The sequence below is a fragment of the Schistocerca serialis genome, unplaced genomic scaffold (assembly GCF_023864345.2).
Source record: "Schistocerca serialis cubense isolate TAMUIC-IGC-003099 unplaced genomic scaffold, iqSchSeri2.2 HiC_scaffold_1255, whole genome shotgun sequence".
In the NCBI taxonomy this organism is placed as follows: domain Eukaryota; kingdom Metazoa; phylum Arthropoda; class Insecta; order Orthoptera; family Acrididae; genus Schistocerca; species Schistocerca serialis.
Window position 1 is genome coordinate 1 of NW_026047464.1, and position 21307 is coordinate 21307.

Genomic DNA, 21307 nt, shown 5'->3' on the forward strand with positions numbered 1-21307 from the left:
ATCCACTCTCTCGCGTTATAGAACGGCGTGCTCCGGACGCATTTCGTGGAGACGAACGCCAGCAATGATGAGAGCAAAAGGTGCCTACAAATGCTGTCGTTGCACCACGCACTGTTCTACGACCATTCACCAAGCAGACGCTCACGCCTTGTTGTGCTGCTTCCTTTGCGGGCAATGAGTGCATCTGCCTTCGACACAGGAAACATTACACGCTTGGCAGCTGTGGGATTGGAACCCACGCCTCCGAAGAGAATGGTGCCTGACACCAGCGCCTTAGACCGCTCGGCCACGCTACCTACACAACACGCGCGTCACAAGAGCTGCGTCCTACCCCACGAGAACACACCGCAACGGCACAAAAATGAGACGTAAAAAGTGGCAACGGTGGGATTCGAACCCACGCCTCCGAAGAGACTGGTGCCTAAAACCAGCGCCTTAGACCGCTCGGCCACGTTACCGTTGCAGCAACAGCGGCAAAACGTTTCCTTTGTACTACAAAGATCACTTCGAAATGGAAGTATCTTGGCATGTATTTCCACTGCTCTCCCACTGGAAGCGTCCCTTTAGGCCATCCACAGCAAGAAAAAGCCGTGCCCGCCGCATGGTAGCGACGCCACTTGTCTGTAGCTGTCGCAGTTAAGGAGACAGCGTCAAGAGACGTTTTCGTGCCGTGACCAGGTTTCGAACCTGGGCTTTCCGTAACCACTAAATTATCGTAGCTGTAACTGTCAGGCGGAGCTAGAATGCTCCATGTGTCAAACATATGTGAGCTCAAGGAGGTTACACTTGAAGAAAAAGCGGCAGGTTAACGCGATCACAGCGAAACCCCCGACAGCTACAGGACTCGAAACCGCGCCAACAGAGAGACTGGTGCCTTAAACCAGCGCCTTAAAGCGCTCGGCCACGCTACATGCGCTGCTTGGTGCGCCAGTGTTCCTAGCATTTGTACAAACAGTGCACGCCACAGCTTCCTGTTCTGCTGGGACTGGCTGCTCATCCATCGCACTTCAAACAACTGCCCTTTTCGACTACAGAGAGCAGCGGACGTCTGCGCTCTGGGAGGCGACATTACGTGTTGGGGATGAAGTGGTAGTGCAAACTGCGGCCTGCGGAACACGAGTGAAAAAATCAAGAGAGTACTGTCATTTCGAGTACTCGTCATTGCAACGGCAGCAAGGCAAAACTTTCAAAATTGCCGTGACCAGGATTCGAACCTGGGTTATTGCGGCCACAACGCAATGTCCTAACCACTAGACGATCACGGCCATGGCCACGGAGGCGCCCGCGAAGGCAGCTGGCTGTAATGCAAGTGGCGATACCCAGCAAAGCCTAGGCCAAGGTGTACGCCACAGCAGTGTCAGACACGGTCTCCATCACATGTATACGAGCAAATGAACGTGCCTGCGCTGTCAGGACACTAACTACAGTGGTTAGCTGCATTCACCTCCGTGGCAATGTCTTGCAGTCCCCCAAGCCTCTTGACTACAGGTATGTGGCTGGATAACAAGTGGATAGACGCTTCATCTCTCTCGCCGTCAGGTGTTGCCGTGAATCATACTTAACGTAGCTTTCTGCACGCGTCAGCGTAGCGTCAGTCGAGCAAAGTCGAGACAAGTCGCATAAGAGGAGCAACAAAAACGCGCAATTCCGGTACCGGGAATCGAACCCGGGCCTCCTGGGTGAGAGCCAGGTATCCTAGCCACTAGACCACACCGGATAACGACGGCAGTGCTCTTTCCAGCGAACGCAGCAGCCACGCACGGTTAACTGACGACAACTGTAAAAAATCCACTCTCTCGCGTTATAGAACGGCGTGCTCCGGACGCATTTCGTGGAGACGAACGCCAGCAATGATGAGAGCAAAAGGTGCCTACAAATGCTGTCGTTGCACCACGCACTGTTCTACGACCATTCACCAAGCAGACGCTCACGCCTTGTTGTGCTGCTTCCTTTGCGGGCAATGAGTGCATCTGCCTTCGACACAGGAAACATTACACGCTTGGCAGCTGTGGGATTGGAACCCACGCCTCCGAAGAGAATGGTGCCTGACACCAGCGCCTTAGACCGCTCGGCCACGCTACCTACACAACACGCGCGTCACAAGAGCTGCGTCCTACCCCACGAGAACACACCGCAACGGCACAAAAATGAGACGTAAAAAGTGGCAACGGTGGGATTCGAACCCACGCCTCCGAAGAGACTGGTGCCTAAAACCAGCGCCTTAGACCGCTCGGCCACGTTACCGTTGCAGCAGCAGCGGCAAAACGTTTCCTTTGTACTACAAAGATCACTTCGAAATGGAAGTATCTTGGCATGTATTTCCACTGCTCTCCCACTGGAAGCGTCCCTTTAGGCCATCCACAGCAAGAAAAAGCCGTGCCCGCCGCATGGTAGCGACGCCACTTGTCTGTAGCTGTCGCAGTTAAGGAGACAGCGTCAAGAGACGTTTTCGTGCCGTGACCAGGTTTCGAACCTGGGCTTTCCGTAACCACTAAATTATCGTAGCTGTAACTGTCAGGCGGAGCTAGAATGCTCCATGTGTCAAACATATGTGAGCTCAAGGAGGTTACACTTGAAGAAAAAGCGGCAGGTTAACGCGATCACAGCGAAACCCCCGACAGCTACAGGACTCGAAACCGCGCCAACAGAGAGACTGGTGCCTTAAACCAGCGCCTTAAAGCGCTCGGCCACGCTACATGCGCTGCTTGGTGCGCCAGTGTTCCTAGCATTTGTACAAACAGTGCACGCCACAGCTTCCTGTTCTGCTGGGACTGGCTGCTCATCCATCGCACTTCAAACAACTGCCCTTTTCGACTACAGAGAGCAGCGGACGTCTGCGCTCTGGGAGGCGACATTACGTGTTGGGGATGAAGTGGTAGTGCAAACTGCGGCCTGCGGAACACGAGTGAAAAAATCAAGAGAGTACTGTCATTTCGAGTACTCGTCATTGCAACGGCAGCAAGGCAAAACTTTCAAAATTGCCGTGACCAGGATTCGAACCTGGGTTATTGCGGCCACAACGCAATGTCCTAACCACTAGACGATCACGGCCATGGCCACGGAGGCGCCCGCGAAGGCAGCTGGCTGTAATGCAAGTGGCGATACCCAGCAAAGCCTAGGCCAAGGTGTACGCCACAGCAGTGTCAGACACGGTCTCCATCACATGTATACGAGCAAATGAACGTGCCTGCGCTGTCAGGACACTAACTACAGTGGTTAGCTGCATTCACCTCCGTGGCAATGTCTTGCAGTCCCCCAAGCCTCTTGACTACAGGTATGTGGCTGGATAACAAGTGGATAGACGCTTCATCTCTCTCGCCGTCAGGTGTTGCCGTGAATCATACTTAACGTAGCTTTCTGCACGCGTCAGCGTAGCGTCAGTCGAGCAAAGTCGAGACAAGTCGCATAAGAGGAGCAACAAAAACGCGCAATTCCGGTACCGGGAATCGAACCCGGGCCTCCTGGGTGAGAGCCAGGTATCCTAGCCACTAGACCACACCGGATAACGACGGCAGTGCTCTTTCCAGCGAACGCAGCAGCCACGCACGGTTAACTGACGACAACTGTAAAAAATCCACTCTCTCGCGTTATAGAACGGCGTGCTCCGGACGCATTTCGTGGAGACGAACGCCAGCAATGATGAGAGCAAAAGGTGCCTACAAATGCTGTCGTTGCACCACGCACTGTTCTACGACCATTCACCAAGCAGACGCTCACGCCTTGTTGTGCTGCTTCCTTTGCGGGCAATGAGTGCATCTGCCTTCGACACAGGAAACATTACACGCTTGGCAGCTGTGGGATTGGAACCCACGCCTCCGAAGAGAATGGTGCCTGACACCAGCGCCTTAGACCGCTCGGCCACGCTACCTACACAACACGCGCGTCACAAGAGCTGCGTCCTACCCCACGAGAACACACCGCAACGGCACAAAAATGAGACGTAAAAAGTGGCAACGGTGGGATTCGAACCCACGCCTCCGAAGAGACTGGTGCCTAAAACCAGCGCCTTAGACCGCTCGGCCACGTTACCGTTGCAGCAGCAGCGGCAAAACGTTTCCTTTGTACTACAAAGATCACTTCGAAATGGAAGTATCTTGGCATGTATTTCCACTGCTCTCCCACTGGAAGCGTCCCTTTAGGCCATCCACAGCAAGAAAAAGCCGTGCCCGCCGCATGGTAGCGACGCCACTTGTCTGTAGCTGTCGCAGTTAAGGAGACAGCGTCAAGAGACGTTTTCGTGCCGTGACCAGGTTTCGAACCTGGGCTTTCCGTAACCACTAAATTATCGTAGCTGTAACTGTCAGGCGGAGCTAGAATGCTCCATGTGTCAAACATATGTGAGCTCAAGGAGGTTACACTTGAAGAAAAAGCGGCAGGTTAACGCGATCACAGCGAAACCCCCGACAGCTACAGGACTCGAAACCGCGCCAACAGAGAGACTGGTGCCTTAAACCAGCGCCTTAAAGCGCTCGGCCACGCTACATGCGCTGCTTGGTGCGCCAGTGTTCCTAGCATTTGTACAAACAGTGCACGCCACAGCTTCCTGTTCTGCTGGGACTGGCTGCTCATCCATCGCACTTCAAACAACTGCCCTTTTCGACTACAGAGAGCAGCGGACGTCTGCGCTCTGGGAGGCGACATTACGTGTTGGGGATGAAGTGGTAGTGCAAACTGCGGCCTGCGGAACACGAGTGAAAAAATCAAGAGAGTACTGTCATTTCGAGTACTCGTCATTGCAACGGCAGCAAGGCAAAACTTTCAAAATTGCCGTGACCAGGATTCGAACCTGGGTTATTGCGGCCACAACGCAATGTCCTAACCACTAGACGATCACGGCCATGGCCACGGAGGCGCCCGCGAAGGCAGCTGGCTGTAATGCAAGTGGCGATACCCAGCAAAGCCTAGGCCAAGGTGTACGCCACAGCAGTGTCAGACACGGTCTCCATCACATGTATACGAGCAAATGAACGTGCCTGCGCTGTCAGGACACTAACTACAGTGGTTAGCTGCATTCACCTCCGTGGCAATGTCTTGCAGTCCCCCAAGCCTCTTGACTACAGGTATGTGGCTGGATAACAAGTGGATAGACGCTTCATCTCTCTCGCCGTCAGGTGTTGCCGTGAATCATACTTAACGTAGCTTTCTGCACGCGTCAGCGTAGCGTCAGTCGAGCAAAGTCGAGACAAGTCGCATAAGAGGAGCAACAAAAACGCGCAATTCCGGTACCGGGAATCGAACCCGGGCCTCCTGGGTGAGAGCCAGGTATCCTAGCCACTAGACCACACCGGATAACGACGGCAGTGCTCTTTCCAGCGAACGCAGCAGCCACGCACGGTTAACTGACGACAACTGTAAAAAATCCACTCTCTCGCGTTATAGAACGGCGTGCTCCGGACGCATTTCGTGGAGACGAACGCCAGCAATGATGAGAGCAAAAGGTGCCTACAAATGCTGTCGTTGCACCACGCACTGTTCTACGACCATTCACCAAGCAGACGCTCACGCCTTGTTGTGCTGCTTCCTTTGCGGGCAATGAGTGCATCTGCCTTCGACACAGGAAACATTACACGCTTGGCAGCTGTGGGATTGGAACCCACGCCTCCGAAGAGAATGGTGCCTGACACCAGCGCCTTAGACCGCTCGGCCACGCTACCTACACAACACGCGCGTCACAAGAGCTGCGTCCTACCCCACGAGAACACACCGCAACGGCACAAAAATGAGACGTAAAAAGTGGCAACGGTGGGATTCGAACCCACGCCTCCGAAGAGACTGGTGCCTAAAACCAGCGCCTTAGACCGCTCGGCCACGTTACCGTTGCAGCAGCAGCGGCAAAACGTTTCCTTTGTACTACAAAGATCACTTCGAAATGGAAGTATCTTGGCATGTATTTCCACTGCTCTCCCACTGGAAGCGTCCCTTTAGGCCATCCACAGCAAGAAAAAGCCGTGCCCGCCGCATGGTAGCGACGCCACTTGTCTGTAGCTGTCGCAGTTAAGGAGACAGCGTCAAGAGACGTTTTCGTGCCGTGACCAGGTTTCGAACCTGGGCTTTCCGTAACCACTAAATTATCGTAGCTGTAACTGTCAGGCGGAGCTAGAATGCTCCATGTGTCAAACATATGTGAGCTCAAGGAGGTTACACTTGAAGAAAAAGCGGCAGGTTAACGCGATCACAGCGAAACCCCCGACAGCTACAGGACTCGAAACCGCGCCAACAGAGAGACTGGTGCCTTAAACCAGCGCCTTAAAGCGCTCGGCCACGCTACATGCGCTGCTTGGTGCGCCAGTGTTCCTAGCATTTGTACAAACAGTGCACGCCACAGCTTCCTGTTCTGCTGGGACTGGCTGCTCATCCATCGCACTTCAAACAACTGCCCTTTTCGACTACAGAGAGCAGCGGACGTCTGCGCTCTGGGAGGCGACATTACGTGTTGGGGATGAAGTGGTAGTGCAAACTGCGGCCTGCGGAACACGAGTGAAAAAATCAAGAGAGTACTGTCATTTCGAGTACTCGTCATTGCAACGGCAGCAAGGCAAAACTTTCAAAATTGCCGTGACCAGGATTCGAACCTGGGTTATTGCGGCCACAACGCAATGTCCTAACCACTAGACGATCACGGCCATGGCCACGGAGGCGCCCGCGAAGGCAGCTGGCTGTAATGCAAGTGGCGATACCCAGCAAAGCCTAGGCCAAGGTGTACGCCACAGCAGTGTCAGACACGGTCTCCATCACATGTATACGAGCAAATGAACGTGCCTGCGCTGTCAGGACACTAACTACAGTGGTTAGCTGCATTCACCTCCGTGGCAATGTCTTGCAGTCCCCCAAGCCTCTTGACTACAGGTATGTGGCTGGATAACAAGTGGATAGACGCTTCATCTCTCTCGCCGTCAGGTGTTGCCGTGAATCATACTTAACGTAGCTTTCTGCACGCGTCAGCGTAGCGTCAGTCGAGCAAAGTCGAGACAAGTCGCATAAGAGGAGCAACAAAAACGCGCAATTCCGGTACCGGGAATCGAACCCGGGCCTCCTGGGTGAGAGCCAGGTATCCTAGCCACTAGACCACACCGGATAACGACGGCAGTGCTCTTTCCAGCGAACGCAGCAGCCACGCACGGTTAACTGACGACAACTGTAAAAAATCCACTCTCTCGCGTTATAGAACGGCGTGCTCCGGACGCATTTCGTGGAGACGAACGCCAGCAATGATGAGAGCAAAAGGTGCCTACAAATGCTGTCGTTGCACCACGCACTGTTCTACGACCATTCACCAAGCAGACGCTCACGCCTTGTTGTGCTGCTTCCTTTGCGGGCAATGAGTGCATCTGCCTTCGACACAGGAAACATTACACGCTTGGCAGCTGTGGGATTGGAACCCACGCCTCCGAAGAGAATGGTGCCTGACACCAGCGCCTTAGACCGCTCGGCCACGCTACCTACACAACACGCGCGTCACAAGAGCTGCGTCCTACCCCACGAGAACACACCGCAACGGCACAAAAATGAGACGTAAAAAGTGGCAACGGTGGGATTCGAACCCACGCCTCCGAAGAGACTGGTGCCTAAAACCAGCGCCTTAGACCGCTCGGCCACGTTACCGTTGCAGCAGCAGCGGCAAAACGTTTCCTTTGTACTACAAAGATCACTTCGAAATGGAAGTATCTTGGCATGTATTTCCACTGCTCTCCCACTGGAAGCGTCCCTTTAGGCCATCCACAGCAAGAAAAAGCCGTGCCCGCCGCATGGTAGCGACGCCACTTGTCTGTAGCTGTCGCAGTTAAGGAGACAGCGTCAAGAGACGTTTTCGTGCCGTGACCAGGTTTCGAACCTGGGCTTTCCGTAACCACTAAATTATCGTAGCTGTAACTGTCAGGCGGAGCTAGAATGCTCCATGTGTCAAACATATGTGAGCTCAAGGAGGTTACACTTGAAGAAAAAGCGGCAGGTTAACGCGATCACAGCGAAACCCCCGACAGCTACAGGACTCGAAACCGCGCCAACAGAGAGACTGGTGCCTTAAACCAGCGCCTTAAAGCGCTCGGCCACGCTACATGCGCTGCTTGGTGCGCCAGTGTTCCTAGCATTTGTACAAACAGTGCACGCCACAGCTTCCTGTTCTGCTGGGACTGGCTGCTCATCCATCGCACTTCAAACAACTGCCCTTTTCGACTACAGAGAGCAGCGGACGTCTGCGCTCTGGGAGGCGACATTACGTGTTGGGGATGAAGTGGTAGTGCAAACTGCGGCCTGCGGAACACGAGTGAAAAAATCAAGAGAGTACTGTCATTTCGAGTACTCGTCATTGCAACGGCAGCAAGGCAAAACTTTCAAAATTGCCGTGACCAGGATTCGAACCTGGGTTATTGCGGCCACAACGCAATGTCCTAACCACTAGACGATCACGGCCATGGCCACGGAGGCGCCCGCGAAGGCAGCTGGCTGTAATGCAAGTGGCGATACCCAGCAAAGCCTAGGCCAAGGTGTACGCCACAGCAGTGTCAGACACGGTCTCCATCACATGTATACGAGCAAATGAACGTGCCTGCGCTGTCAGGACACTAACTACAGTGGTTAGCTGCATTCACCTCCGTGGCAATGTCTTGCAGTCCCCCAAGCCTCTTGACTACAGGTATGTGGCTGGATAACAAGTGGATAGACGCTTCATCTCTCTCGCCGTCAGGTGTTGCCGTGAATCATACTTAACGTAGCTTTCTGCACGCGTCAGCGTAGCGTCAGTCGAGCAAAGTCGAGACAAGTCGCATAAGAGGAGCAACAAAAACGCGCAATTCCGGTACCGGGAATCGAACCCGGGCCTCCTGGGTGAGAGCCAGGTATCCTAGCCACTAGACCACACCGGATAACGACGGCAGTGCTCTTTCCAGCGAACGCAGCAGCCACGCACGGTTAACTGACGACAACTGTAAAAAATCCACTCTCTCGCGTTATAGAACGGCGTGCTCCGGACGCATTTCGTGGAGACGAACGCCAGCAATGATGAGAGCAAAAGGTGCCTACAAATGCTGTCGTTGCACCACGCACTGTTCTACGACCATTCACCAAGCAGACGCTCACGCCTTGTTGTGCTGCTTCCTTTGCGGGCAATGAGTGCATCTGCCTTCGACACAGGAAACATTACACGCTTGGCAGCTGTGGGATTGGAACCCACGCCTCCGAAGAGAATGGTGCCTGACACCAGCGCCTTAGACCGCTCGGCCACGCTACCTACACAACACGCGCGTCACAAGAGCTGCGTCCTACCCCACGAGAACACACCGCAACGGCACAAAAATGAGACGTAAAAAGTGGCAACGGTGGGATTCGAACCCACGCCTCCGAAGAGACTGGTGCCTAAAACCAGCGCCTTAGACCGCTCGGCCACGTTACCGTTGCAGCAGCAGCGGCAAAACGTTTCCTTTGTACTACAAAGATCACTTCGAAATGGAAGTATCTTGGCATGTATTTCCACTGCTCTCCCACTGGAAGCGTCCCTTTAGGCCATCCACAGCAAGAAAAAGCCGTGCCCGCCGCATGGTAGCGACGCCACTTGTCTGTAGCTGTCGCAGTTAAGGAGACAGCGTCAAGAGACGTTTTCGTGCCGTGACCAGGTTTCGAACCTGGGCTTTCCGTAACCACTAAATTATCGTAGCTGTAACTGTCAGGCGGAGCTAGAATGCTCCATGTGTCAAACATATGTGAGCTCAAGGAGGTTACACTTGAAGAAAAAGCGGCAGGTTAACGCGATCACAGCGAAACCCCCGACAGCTACAGGACTCGAAACCGCGCCAACAGAGAGACTGGTGCCTTAAACCAGCGCCTTAAAGCGCTCGGCCACGCTACATGCGCTGCTTGGTGCGCCAGTGTTCCTAGCATTTGTACAAACAGTGCACGCCACAGCTTCCTGTTCTGCTGGGACTGGCTGCTCATCCATCGCACTTCAAACAACTGCCCTTTTCGACTACAGAGAGCAGCGGACGTCTGCGCTCTGGGAGGCGACATTACGTGTTGGGGATGAAGTGGTAGTGCAAACTGCGGCCTGCGGAACACGAGTGAAAAAATCAAGAGAGTACTGTCATTTCGAGTACTCGTCATTGCAACGGCAGCAAGGCAAAACTTTCAAAATTGCCGTGACCAGGATTCGAACCTGGGTTATTGCGGCCACAACGCAATGTCCTAACCACTAGACGATCACGGCCATGGCCACGGAGGCGCCCGCGAAGGCAGCTGGCTGTAATGCAAGTGGCGATACCCAGCAAAGCCTAGGCCAAGGTGTACGCCACAGCAGTGTCAGACACGGTCTCCATCACATGTATACGAGCAAATGAACGTGCCTGCGCTGTCAGGACACTAACTACAGTGGTTAGCTGCATTCACCTCCGTGGCAATGTCTTGCAGTCCCCCAAGCCTCTTGACTACAGGTATGTGGCTGGATAACAAGTGGATAGACGCTTCATCTCTCTCGCCGTCAGGTGTTGCCGTGAATCATACTTAACGTAGCTTTCTGCACGCGTCAGCGTAGCGTCAGTCGAGCAAAGTCGAGACAAGTCGCATAAGAGGAGCAACAAAAACGCGCAATTCCGGTACCGGGAATCGAACCCGGGCCTCCTGGGTGAGAGCCAGGTATCCTAGCCACTAGACCACACCGGATAACGACGGCAGTGCTCTTTCCAGCGAACGCAGCAGCCACGCACGGTTAACTGACGACAACTGTAAAAAATCCACTCTCTCGCGTTATAGAACGGCGTGCTCCGGACGCATTTCGTGGAGACGAACGCCAGCAATGATGAGAGCAAAAGGTGCCTACAAATGCTGTCGTTGCACCACGCACTGTTCTACGACCATTCACCAAGCAGACGCTCACGCCTTGTTGTGCTGCTTCCTTTGCGGGCAATGAGTGCATCTGCCTTCGACACAGGAAACATTACACGCTTGGCAGCTGTGGGATTGGAACCCACGCCTCCGAAGAGAATGGTGCCTGACACCAGCGCCTTAGACCGCTCGGCCACGCTACCTACACAACACGCGCGTCACAAGAGCTGCGTCCTACCCCACGAGAACACACCGCAACGGCACAAAAATGAGACGTAAAAAGTGGCAACGGTGGGATTCGAACCCACGCCTCCGAAGAGACTGGTGCCTAAAACCAGCGCCTTAGACCGCTCGGCCACGTTACCGTTGCAGCAGCAGCGGCAAAACGTTTCCTTTGTACTACAAAGATCACTTCGAAATGGAAGTATCTTGGCATGTATTTCCACTGCTCTCCCACTGGAAGCGTCCCTTTAGGCCATCCACAGCAAGAAAAAGCCGTGCCCGCCGCATGGTAGCGACGCCACTTGTCTGTAGCTGTCGCAGTTAAGGAGACAGCGTCAAGAGACGTTTTCGTGCCGTGACCAGGTTTCGAACCTGGGCTTTCCGTAACCACTAAATTATCGTAGCTGTAACTGTCAGGCGGAGCTAGAATGCTCCATGTGTCAAACATATGTGAGCTCAAGGAGGTTACACTTGAAGAAAAAGCGGCAGGTTAACGCGATCACAGCGAAACCCCCGACAGCTACAGGACTCGAAACCGCGCCAACAGAGAGACTGGTGCCTTAAACCAGCGCCTTAAAGCGCTCGGCCACGCTACATGCGCTGCTTGGTGCGCCAGTGTTCCTAGCATTTGTACAAACAGTGCACGCCACAGCTTCCTGTTCTGCTGGGACTGGCTGCTCATCCATCGCACTTCAAACAACTGCCCTTTTCGACTACAGAGAGCAGCGGACGTCTGCGCTCTGGGAGGCGACATTACGTGTTGGGGATGAAGTGGTAGTGCAAACTGCGGCCTGCGGAACACGAGTGAAAAAATCAAGAGAGTACTGTCATTTCGAGTACTCGTCATTGCAACGGCAGCAAGGCAAAACTTTCAAAATTGCCGTGACCAGGATTCGAACCTGGGTTATTGCGGCCACAACGCAATGTCCTAACCACTAGACGATCACGGCCATGGCCACGGAGGCGCCCGCGAAGGCAGCTGGCTGTAATGCAAGTGGCGATACCCAGCAAAGCCTAGGCCAAGGTGTACGCCACAGCAGTGTCAGACACGGTCTCCATCACATGTATACGAGCAAATGAACGTGCCTGCGCTGTCAGGACACTAACTACAGTGGTTAGCTGCATTCACCTCCGTGGCAATGTCTTGCAGTCCCCCAAGCCTCTTGACTACAGGTATGTGGCTGGATAACAAGTGGATAGACGCTTCATCTCTCTCGCCGTCAGGTGTTGCCGTGAATCATACTTAACGTAGCTTTCTGCACGCGTCAGCGTAGCGTCAGTCGAGCAAAGTCGAGACAAGTCGCATAAGAGGAGCAACAAAAACGCGCAATTCCGGTACCGGGAATCGAACCCGGGCCTCCTGGGTGAGAGCCAGGTATCCTAGCCACTAGACCACACCGGATAACGACGGCAGTGCTCTTTCCAGCGAACGCAGCAGCCACGCACGGTTAACTGACGACAACTGTAAAAAATCCACTCTCTCGCGTTATAGAACGGCGTGCTCCGGACGCATTTCGTGGAGACGAACGCCAGCAATGATGAGAGCAAAAGGTGCCTACAAATGCTGTCGTTGCACCACGCACTGTTCTACGACCATTCACCAAGCAGACGCTCACGCCTTGTTGTGCTGCTTCCTTTGCGGGCAATGAGTGCATCTGCCTTCGACACAGGAAACATTACACGCTTGGCAGCTGTGGGATTGGAACCCACGCCTCCGAAGAGAATGGTGCCTGACACCAGCGCCTTAGACCGCTCGGCCACGCTACCTACACAACACGCGCGTCACAAGAGCTGCGTCCTACCCCACGAGAACACACCGCAACGGCACAAAAATGAGACGTAAAAAGTGGCAACGGTGGGATTCGAACCCACGCCTCCGAAGAGACTGGTGCCTAAAACCAGCGCCTTAGACCGCTCGGCCACGTTACCGTTGCAGCAGCAGCGGCAAAACGTTTCCTTTGTACTACAAAGATCACTTCGAAATGGAAGTATCTTGGCATGTATTTCCACTGCTCTCCCACTGGAAGCGTCCCTTTAGGCCATCCACAGCAAGAAAAAGCCGTGCCCGCCGCATGGTAGCGACGCCACTTGTCTGTAGCTGTCGCAGTTAAGGAGACAGCGTCAAGAGACGTTTTCGTGCCGTGACCAGGTTTCGAACCTGGGCTTTCCGTAACCACTAAATTATCGTAGCTGTAACTGTCAGGCGGAGCTAGAATGCTCCATGTGTCAAACATATGTGAGCTCAAGGAGGTTACACTTGAAGAAAAAGCGGCAGGTTAACGCGATCACAGCGAAACCCCCGACAGCTACAGGACTCGAAACCGCGCCAACAGAGAGACTGGTGCCTTAAACCAGCGCCTTAAAGCGCTCGGCCACGCTACATGCGCTGCTTGGTGCGCCAGTGTTCCTAGCATTTGTACAAACAGTGCACGCCACAGCTTCCTGTTCTGCTGGGACTGGCTGCTCATCCATCGCACTTCAAACAACTGCCCTTTTCGACTACAGAGAGCAGCGGACGTCTGCGCTCTGGGAGGCGACATTACGTGTTGGGGATGAAGTGGTAGTGCAAACTGCGGCCTGCGGAACACGAGTGAAAAAATCAAGAGAGTACTGTCATTTCGAGTACTCGTCATTGCAACGGCAGCAAGGCAAAACTTTCAAAATTGCCGTGACCAGGATTCGAACCTGGGTTATTGCGGCCACAACGCAATGTCCTAACCACTAGACGATCACGGCCATGGCCACGGAGGCGCCCGCGAAGGCAGCTGGCTGTAATGCAAGTGGCGATACCCAGCAAAGCCTAGGCCAAGGTGTACGCCACAGCAGTGTCAGACACGGTCTCCATCACATGTATACGAGCAAATGAACGTGCCTGCGCTGTCAGGACACTAACTACAGTGGTTAGCTGCATTCACCTCCGTGGCAATGTCTTGCAGTCCCCCAAGCCTCTTGACTACAGGTATGTGGCTGGATAACAAGTGGATAGACGCTTCATCTCTCTCGCCGTCAGGTGTTGCCGTGAATCATACTTAACGTAGCTTTCTGCACGCGTCAGCGTAGCGTCAGTCGAGCAAAGTCGAGACAAGTCGCATAAGAGGAGCAACAAAAACGCGCAATTCCGGTACCGGGAATCGAACCCGGGCCTCCTGGGTGAGAGCCAGGTATCCTAGCCACTAGACCACACCGGATAACGACGGCAGTGCTCTTTCCAGCGAACGCAGCAGCCACGCACGGTTAACTGACGACAACTGTAAAAAATCCACTCTCTCGCGTTATAGAACGGCGTGCTCCGGACGCATTTCGTGGAGACGAACGCCAGCAATGATGAGAGCAAAAGGTGCCTACAAATGCTGTCGTTGCACCACGCACTGTTCTACGACCATTCACCAAGCAGACGCTCACGCCTTGTTGTGCTGCTTCCTTTGCGGGCAATGAGTGCATCTGCCTTCGACACAGGAAACATTACACGCTTGGCAGCTGTGGGATTGGAACCCACGCCTCCGAAGAGAATGGTGCCTGACACCAGCGCCTTAGACCGCTCGGCCACGCTACCTACACAACACGCGCGTCACAAGAGCTGCGTCCTACCCCACGAGAACACACCGCAACGGCACAAAAATGAGACGTAAAAAGTGGCAACGGTGGGATTCGAACCCACGCCTCCGAAGAGACTGGTGCCTAAAACCAGCGCCTTAGACCGCTCGGCCACGTTACCGTTGCAGCAGCAGCGGCAAAACGTTTCCTTTGTACTACAAAGATCACTTCGAAATGGAAGTATCTTGGCATGTATTTCCACTGCTCTCCCACTGGAAGCGTCCCTTTAGGCCATCCACAGCAAGAAAAAGCCGTGCCCGCCGCATGGTAGCGACGCCACTTGTCTGTAGCTGTCGCAGTTAAGGAGACAGCGTCAAGAGACGTTTTCGTGCCGTGACCAGGTTTCGAACCTGGGCTTTCCGTAACCACTAAATTATCGTAGCTGTAACTGTCAGGCGGAGCTAGAATGCTCCATGTGTCAAACATATGTGAGCTCAAGGAGGTTACACTTGAAGAAAAAGCGGCAGGTTAACGCGATCACAGCGAAACCCCCGACAGCTACAGGACTCGAAACCGCGCCAACAGAGAGACTGGTGCCTTAAACCAGCGCCTTAAAGCGCTCGGCCACGCTACATGCGCTGCTTGGTGCGCCAGTGTTCCTAGCATTTGTACAAACAGTGCACGCCACAGCTTCCTGTTCTGCTGGGACTGGCTGCTCATCCATCGCACTTCAAACAACTGCCCTTTTCGACTACAGAGAGCAGCGGACGTCTGCGCTCTGGGAGGCGACATTACGTGTTGGGGATGAAGTGGTAGTGCAAACTGCGGCCTGCGGAACACGAGTGAAAAAATCAAGAGAGTACTGTCATTTCGAGTACTCGTCATTGCAACGGCAGCAAGGCAAAACTTTCAAAATTGCCGTGACCAGGATTCGAACCTGGGTTATTGCGGCCACAACGCAATGTCCTAACCACTAGACGATCACGGCCATGGCCACGGAGGCGCCCGCGAAGGCAGCTGGCTGTAATGCAAGTGGCGATACCCAGCAAAGCCTAGGCCAAGGTGTACGCCACAGCAGTGTCAGACACGGTCTCCATCACATGTATACGAGCAAATGAACGTGCCTGCGCTGTCAGGACACTAACTACAGTGGTTAGCTGCATTCACCTCCGTGGCAATGTCTTGCAGTCCCCCAAGCCTCTTGACTACAGGTATGTGGCTGGATAACAAGTGGATAGACGCTTCATCTCTCTCGCCGTCAGGTGTTGCCGTGAATCATACTTAACGTAGCTTTCTGCACGCGTCAGCGTAGCGTCAGTCGAGCAAAGTCGAGACAAGTCGCATAAGAGGAGCAACAAAAACGCGCAATTCCGGTACCGGGAATCGAACCCGGGCCTCCTGGGTGAGAGCCAGGTATCCTAGCCACTAGACCACACCGGATAACGACGGCAGTGCTCTTTCCAGCGAACGCAGCAGCCACGCACGGTTAACTGACGACAACTGTAAAAAATCCACTCTCTCGCGTTATAGAACGGCGTGCTCCGGACGCATTTCGTGGAGACGAACGCCAGCAATGATGAGAGCAAAAGGTGCCTACAAATGCTGTCGTTGCACCACGCACTGTTCTACGACCATTCACCAAGCAGACGCTCACGCCTTGTTGTGCTGCTTCCTTTGCGGGCAATGAGTGCATCTGCCTTCGACACAGGAAACATTACACGCTTGGCAGCTGTGGGATTGGAACCCACGCCTCCGAAGAGAATGGTGCCTGACACCAGCGCCTTAGACCGCTCGGCCACGCTACCTACACAACACGCGCGTCACAAGAGCTGCGTCCTACCCCACTAGAACACACCGCAACGGCACAAAAATGAGACGTAAAAAGTGGCAACTTTTTTTTTTTTTTTTTTTTTTTTTTGTTTTATTTTTTTTTTTTTTTTTTTTTTTCTTTTTTTTTTTTTTGTTTTTTTTTCTTTTTTTTTTTGATTTTTTTTTTTTTACGGGCCTCCCAACTCCCCTTATAGCCCGGCCTTGCGCTCTCCAATTTATGCCTTCTTCGGCGAGCTTCTTTAGCTATAAAATAAAACGGTGCTTCTTGCAAACAGAAAGGATGAATTGTTGTACTGTCCATTCAGCGGAAAACCGTAAACTCCTCGGTATGGTTCCTTTGGCGTCGACGTCCTCCGGTAGACGTTGGTGGTCAAGATGATGTGATGGAATCGGAGATACTGGATTGCTTTGAGGAAAGTTGCTTGTGGCTGTTTACCGCTAGCGAAGCATCGAAGGAAAACTAAAATCCTCTTGAAGTCAAAGTGCAGGCCTATAATGACAGCAAAGCAGTCGCTCGGCGCCTACACGCCTTAAAATAAAAAATGAAAGAATAACAGCGCATCAGGCGCTTTCCACCTAACTGCAATAAAGAAAGAATAAAATTTGAAAAAAAAAGAATAAAAAATCAAATACTGCCTGAGTTAGTCCTCTCAGTAACAGGGAAGGAACACCCTTCACACATCCCATGATATTATATTCAAAATGCTTCGTGGCGGCCATTAAAATAAGTAATGAAAAAAGGCACAAAAATTAAAAATATCGACACATGTCAAAGGAATGAGTAGACTCACGAACTTTCCGAACTGTCCGGCGGAGAACGAGAAGGAAAACACAATCCTCTCCGACGTGTTAAAAAGAAAGTAAAAAATCCACTTTTCTTAAAAACCAAACAATCGCCGTGGCAGCGCGGTGCGCAACGCCCCCGTGAATGTACGTCGATGACGGAGGAACCAGACGGCATAAAAATGAATAAAAACAGAAAAAAAATGCACTAAACGACAACGAAACACAAACACACACGAACACAGGATAAAACTTTGTTAAACTTTTCGTCGTCGTTGCCACGTTGCAGTCCGGCACAAGCGGAAGCATCGTACTTGTTGGATGTTGCACTGTTCCTGTAGCAGTCAATTTACATTAACTATGTATCCGGACCCGGAGACAATGCAAAACACAGAAGGAAAGAAAAGTCGCAGCAGTGAAGTGTTAATTACAACAGTTTGTCGTGGGCAAATGCGAGTGCAATTTGCAGAAAATTGGCAAAGATTTTGTGATAGTCTTTCCTGGATTTAGTGAGGTCATGTTGCGTGGACAAATAAACCAGATAGGCATAGTCGTCCGTAAGTCGCAATTGCAGGAGGGCGAACACAGTGTGAGCCACGATCCATACAGTGGCGGCACGCTTCGTATGCGGATATGGGTTGAAGTCTGGGATCAAAGCCGTGTCCGCAGAAAAAGTGGCAGCGCTGGTCCGGTTGATAAGTGCGAGCATCCTGGCGGCAATGTTCCAAATCGACAGTGACCTTAGGCACACGAAACGATGTTCTAAGGTGTCGTCTTGGCGACAGTCTTCACATAAGCTCGATGGAGATAAGTGAATGCGCCGCAACTTTTCGTTGGTGGGGAGAATTCGGTTAACCACTTGGTACCAAAAGCTGCTGACGTCCGCTGACAGGAAGGGAGCGTGAACGTGAGCCCACGCCGTCCTCCACGCAGATCGCGGGTAGCGCGCCTCCATCTTATTACCGACTGGCCGTCCTTTTAGTCCCTGGTAGACACGTTTCACAGTCCGCGTTCGATAGTCGAGTACATCGGCGGCAAGATAACTTTTTTGAATGTAGTATTCTCGAACATAACGCAGCTGAAACGGTATTGCAGTCGGGTCGAGAGGTGCCACTTCGGATAGAGGCCGATGAATAGCGAACAGAACAGCTGTGGGGCTCGACGGATCCTGTTCAATGGTGACGCTCGTCCGATGAAGGAGCAACGCTGCGGCTTTCAGAGCAAAATGAATGAGGCCGAGTCCACCCTGTTCGCGCGGCAAAGTACATGTTTCGTAAGACACCTTAAAAATATGTCCCCGCCACAATAGCCAATAGACTGCCTGTGTTATGGCTCTGCCCAAATTCTTGGGTACCTGAAATAACTGTGCGAGGTACCAGGCTTTGCTGAGCAAGAAAACATTTATTAAAATCACCCGCTGTGTTAATGCGAGGGTGCGAGTAGCGGACAGGCTAGCCATAGCGCGTATGCCATTTAAGACAATACGCCAGTTGTAGGACGCAGTCTGTAACAGATTGGCCCGAAAGCGAACACCCAAAATTTTGTGTTCCTGCTTCACTGTAAACCATGGGCGTTTGAAGCCCCGTGTCGCCGCATAGATAGGCAGAAAAACCGTCTTACGGGTATTGATGCTCGCACCGGATGCACGTTCATACTGTGTAAGAACAGCGCGTATTGTATTGAAGTCGGTGGCCGAGGACACCAAGAGGCCAAGGTCGTCAGCATAAGCGCGACAAACGTGCTTCTCTTCTCCAATACGTATTCCTCTACAAACACTGTGCAACTTACGCAACAAAGGATCTAAGGAAATTGCGTAAAGCGCCATTGACAGAGGGCACCCTTGTTTGACTGAGCAGCAGAGCGGAACTGGTTTCGACAAAAATCCATTGATACTAATCCGTGAGGTGGAATTTTTGAAAAGATTAAAAATCATAGTTATATATTTTACACCGAAACCAAATTTCTGTAGCACTCGCCGGAGATATTGGTGGCTAACTCTGTCAAAAGCCATTGCAAAATCGATGGATAAAATGCCAAAGGGAATCCTATTCGTCGAAGCATAGGCAATGGCATCGCGGTATGTCGACACAGCACCATAGAGAGTGCGTTGAGGCACTGCACAGTATTGAAAGGGACTAATCAGTCTTTTCATGACCAGCTTCAAGCGGGAGGAGACACATTTGGTGAAGAGTTTGTAATCACCATTAAGAAGGGTGATTGGTCTAAGATTGCACAGTTTCCTGGTGACTGGAACCTTTGGAACCAAGACCACAATACCTTCCAGGAAGGACGCAGGGACATCCACACCATTTAAAATGTCATTAAAAACGTCAGTCAGGGCAGAGCCAAACAAGTGCCAAAAATGCAGATAAAATTCCGGTGGCAACCCATCAGCGCCTGGTGATTTGTTCTGGGAACACAGTTTTAAGACATCACCCACTTCGTCCACGGTAAAGTTTTCTGTGAGGCGACGGCGATCCGCTACGGATAAGACGTATGGAACGTCGTGGAGAAGCTCGGAAATCGCGGCAGCATCAGTATATTTCTCACTGAAAAGTTCGATGAAGTGACGGTGGGCCTCGGCAAGAATTGCCGCCTGGCTATTAAGCCGCGCACCGTCAGCTGATTCCAGCTCTGTGACGTAACGTCGCTTCGCGCGCCGGCGTTCGCGCAGCTGATGAAACACGGAAGGCGCTTCATCAGCCAGCGCCCCGGGGGCTCGGCTCCGTACGACAGATCCGCGCAACGATTCCCTTTTCAAATCCAGAAGACGGTGTTTTATACGCCGAATTGTCGCCATCCGAAGAGCGGGATTATTTGTGTGCAGGTGGATGGCATCATTTAAACAGCTCTCGTAAAATTGCAATGTAGAACGCTCCCAGTGAGCAACATCCTGACTGAACTCCAGGATGGCCTTGCGTAATGCCGGCTTAACAGATTCTACCCACCATGACAAAGTGGAGGCATAGAGACCGCGATACGTCAGCACCCTCTGCCACACACGCACGATAACCGGCGCAAAATGTGGGTGTTGGAGATGTCGCACATTAAACTTCCATAATCGACTGGCGCGGGGTTTAATCGCCAACAGAGAATGAAAGCGGCAGACATACGCACAATGATCGGAAAAAATCACGGGGTGAACAGAGGATTCCGTAAGACAGTGCTGTTTATCACGAGAAACATAAATTCTATCAAGCCGACTCCTACCCGTGGGGTAAAAGAAAGTAAATCCCACGGCCCGTGGGTGTAAATGACACCACGAGTCAATTAAATTCATCTCAGTAACGAGCGTCTGTAATTCTAGGCACTTATACGGCCGCGGCTCCTGATCTCTATCGTCCAGCACGCAGTTAAAATCGCCGCCCATGACTACAGGCAGGTGGGGGCCCCGTAAAAGGTGACAAATGTCACTACTATAAAACACACGGCGACGTGGCTGCCCGTCGGCACCAGAAGGGGCGTACACGTTAACATATCGTACGTTGTTGATCGTGCAAGCTACACCACGACCGTTAGGAATCGTAGCGACATTACTATAGTCATGACCAACACGAATTAAAATGGCAGTACCACAATTACACTCGATATCAAAGTTCAAAAGTACTTGATAGCCCGGAATGGAGTGAAGTAGATCTATCACAACCTCCTGCAAAAACACTATGTCAGCAGCAATGTAATTTATAAAACCCACAAAACTTGCAAACTTCACAGGCGACTCCAATTTATTAAGATTAATAGTAGCCACAACTGATGGAGGGTGTGCTACCATAGACAACAGGGAAAAACAAAGAAAACAAATTAAACGGCAGGAGTGGACCCACCCTCCTCCTCCATATCGTCTGCCCAGTCACAACGTTCAGACGGTGCAGCTGAAGTAGGCGGTTCTTGTGTGGGAGGTGCAGACGCGGAATCCTGCGAAGGGGGACGCGTGCGACGCTGGGGGGTGTCTTCCGCCTTACGCTTAACCGAAAGTTGTGCCGGGTTCGTTGCCTGAGACGTCGTAGTGTCCATTGCTAGATTTACATCAGAGTGGTGCAACATTTCCTTTAACTGCTGTACAACCTGTTCCCGCCTGTCTGCCGACACACTTGTCGTAGGCGCTGGCTGACTGCTCGCCACAGGACGC

The 21307-nt window shown here is 52.5% G+C and overlaps 27 non-coding genes across 27 annotated transcripts; all 27 read right to left on the reverse strand.

The window, feature by feature from the left end:
- Window positions 1-376: 376 nt before the first annotated feature.
- Trnal-uag (transfer RNA leucine (anticodon UAG)) lies at window positions 377-458 on the reverse strand. The gene has a single exon. It is a non-coding gene; the product is annotated as a tRNA-Leu (tRNA).
- Window positions 459-1193: 735 nt separating this feature from the next.
- On the reverse strand, window positions 1194-1265 carry Trnah-gug (transfer RNA histidin (anticodon GUG)). Its single transcript has one exon. It is a non-coding gene; the product is annotated as a tRNA-His (tRNA).
- Window positions 1266-1645: 380 nt separating this feature from the next.
- On the reverse strand, window positions 1646-1717 carry Trnae-cuc (transfer RNA glutamic acid (anticodon CUC)). The gene has a single exon. It is a non-coding gene; the product is annotated as a tRNA-Glu (tRNA).
- Window positions 1718-2162: 445 nt separating this feature from the next.
- Window positions 2163-2244, reverse strand: Trnal-uag (transfer RNA leucine (anticodon UAG)). The gene has a single exon. It is a non-coding gene; the product is annotated as a tRNA-Leu (tRNA).
- A 735-nt stretch (window positions 2245-2979) lies between these two features.
- On the reverse strand, window positions 2980-3051 carry Trnah-gug (transfer RNA histidin (anticodon GUG)). The gene has a single exon. It is a non-coding gene; the product is annotated as a tRNA-His (tRNA).
- A 380-nt stretch (window positions 3052-3431) lies between these two features.
- Trnae-cuc (transfer RNA glutamic acid (anticodon CUC)) lies at window positions 3432-3503 on the reverse strand. Its single transcript has one exon. It is a non-coding gene; the product is annotated as a tRNA-Glu (tRNA).
- A 445-nt stretch (window positions 3504-3948) lies between these two features.
- Trnal-uag (transfer RNA leucine (anticodon UAG)) lies at window positions 3949-4030 on the reverse strand. Its single transcript has one exon. It is a non-coding gene; the product is annotated as a tRNA-Leu (tRNA).
- A 735-nt stretch (window positions 4031-4765) lies between these two features.
- On the reverse strand, window positions 4766-4837 carry Trnah-gug (transfer RNA histidin (anticodon GUG)). The gene has a single exon. It is a non-coding gene; the product is annotated as a tRNA-His (tRNA).
- Window positions 4838-5217: 380 nt separating this feature from the next.
- On the reverse strand, window positions 5218-5289 carry Trnae-cuc (transfer RNA glutamic acid (anticodon CUC)). The gene has a single exon. It is a non-coding gene; the product is annotated as a tRNA-Glu (tRNA).
- Window positions 5290-5734: 445 nt separating this feature from the next.
- On the reverse strand, window positions 5735-5816 carry Trnal-uag (transfer RNA leucine (anticodon UAG)). The gene has a single exon. It is a non-coding gene; the product is annotated as a tRNA-Leu (tRNA).
- A 735-nt stretch (window positions 5817-6551) lies between these two features.
- Window positions 6552-6623, reverse strand: Trnah-gug (transfer RNA histidin (anticodon GUG)). The gene has a single exon. It is a non-coding gene; the product is annotated as a tRNA-His (tRNA).
- Window positions 6624-7003: 380 nt separating this feature from the next.
- On the reverse strand, window positions 7004-7075 carry Trnae-cuc (transfer RNA glutamic acid (anticodon CUC)). Its single transcript has one exon. It is a non-coding gene; the product is annotated as a tRNA-Glu (tRNA).
- A 445-nt stretch (window positions 7076-7520) lies between these two features.
- Trnal-uag (transfer RNA leucine (anticodon UAG)) lies at window positions 7521-7602 on the reverse strand. The gene has a single exon. It is a non-coding gene; the product is annotated as a tRNA-Leu (tRNA).
- A 735-nt stretch (window positions 7603-8337) lies between these two features.
- Trnah-gug (transfer RNA histidin (anticodon GUG)) lies at window positions 8338-8409 on the reverse strand. Its single transcript has one exon. It is a non-coding gene; the product is annotated as a tRNA-His (tRNA).
- A 380-nt stretch (window positions 8410-8789) lies between these two features.
- On the reverse strand, window positions 8790-8861 carry Trnae-cuc (transfer RNA glutamic acid (anticodon CUC)). The gene has a single exon. It is a non-coding gene; the product is annotated as a tRNA-Glu (tRNA).
- Window positions 8862-9306: 445 nt separating this feature from the next.
- Window positions 9307-9388, reverse strand: Trnal-uag (transfer RNA leucine (anticodon UAG)). The gene has a single exon. It is a non-coding gene; the product is annotated as a tRNA-Leu (tRNA).
- A 735-nt stretch (window positions 9389-10123) lies between these two features.
- On the reverse strand, window positions 10124-10195 carry Trnah-gug (transfer RNA histidin (anticodon GUG)). The gene has a single exon. It is a non-coding gene; the product is annotated as a tRNA-His (tRNA).
- Window positions 10196-10575: 380 nt separating this feature from the next.
- On the reverse strand, window positions 10576-10647 carry Trnae-cuc (transfer RNA glutamic acid (anticodon CUC)). Its single transcript has one exon. It is a non-coding gene; the product is annotated as a tRNA-Glu (tRNA).
- Window positions 10648-11092: 445 nt separating this feature from the next.
- On the reverse strand, window positions 11093-11174 carry Trnal-uag (transfer RNA leucine (anticodon UAG)). The gene has a single exon. It is a non-coding gene; the product is annotated as a tRNA-Leu (tRNA).
- Window positions 11175-11909: 735 nt separating this feature from the next.
- On the reverse strand, window positions 11910-11981 carry Trnah-gug (transfer RNA histidin (anticodon GUG)). The gene has a single exon. It is a non-coding gene; the product is annotated as a tRNA-His (tRNA).
- Window positions 11982-12361: 380 nt separating this feature from the next.
- Trnae-cuc (transfer RNA glutamic acid (anticodon CUC)) lies at window positions 12362-12433 on the reverse strand. Its single transcript has one exon. It is a non-coding gene; the product is annotated as a tRNA-Glu (tRNA).
- Window positions 12434-12878: 445 nt separating this feature from the next.
- On the reverse strand, window positions 12879-12960 carry Trnal-uag (transfer RNA leucine (anticodon UAG)). Its single transcript has one exon. It is a non-coding gene; the product is annotated as a tRNA-Leu (tRNA).
- A 735-nt stretch (window positions 12961-13695) lies between these two features.
- On the reverse strand, window positions 13696-13767 carry Trnah-gug (transfer RNA histidin (anticodon GUG)). The gene has a single exon. It is a non-coding gene; the product is annotated as a tRNA-His (tRNA).
- Window positions 13768-14147: 380 nt separating this feature from the next.
- On the reverse strand, window positions 14148-14219 carry Trnae-cuc (transfer RNA glutamic acid (anticodon CUC)). Its single transcript has one exon. It is a non-coding gene; the product is annotated as a tRNA-Glu (tRNA).
- A 445-nt stretch (window positions 14220-14664) lies between these two features.
- Window positions 14665-14746, reverse strand: Trnal-uag (transfer RNA leucine (anticodon UAG)). The gene has a single exon. It is a non-coding gene; the product is annotated as a tRNA-Leu (tRNA).
- Window positions 14747-15481: 735 nt separating this feature from the next.
- Window positions 15482-15553, reverse strand: Trnah-gug (transfer RNA histidin (anticodon GUG)). The gene has a single exon. It is a non-coding gene; the product is annotated as a tRNA-His (tRNA).
- A 380-nt stretch (window positions 15554-15933) lies between these two features.
- Trnae-cuc (transfer RNA glutamic acid (anticodon CUC)) lies at window positions 15934-16005 on the reverse strand. Its single transcript has one exon. It is a non-coding gene; the product is annotated as a tRNA-Glu (tRNA).
- Between the last annotated feature and the right edge of the window lie 5302 nt (window positions 16006-21307).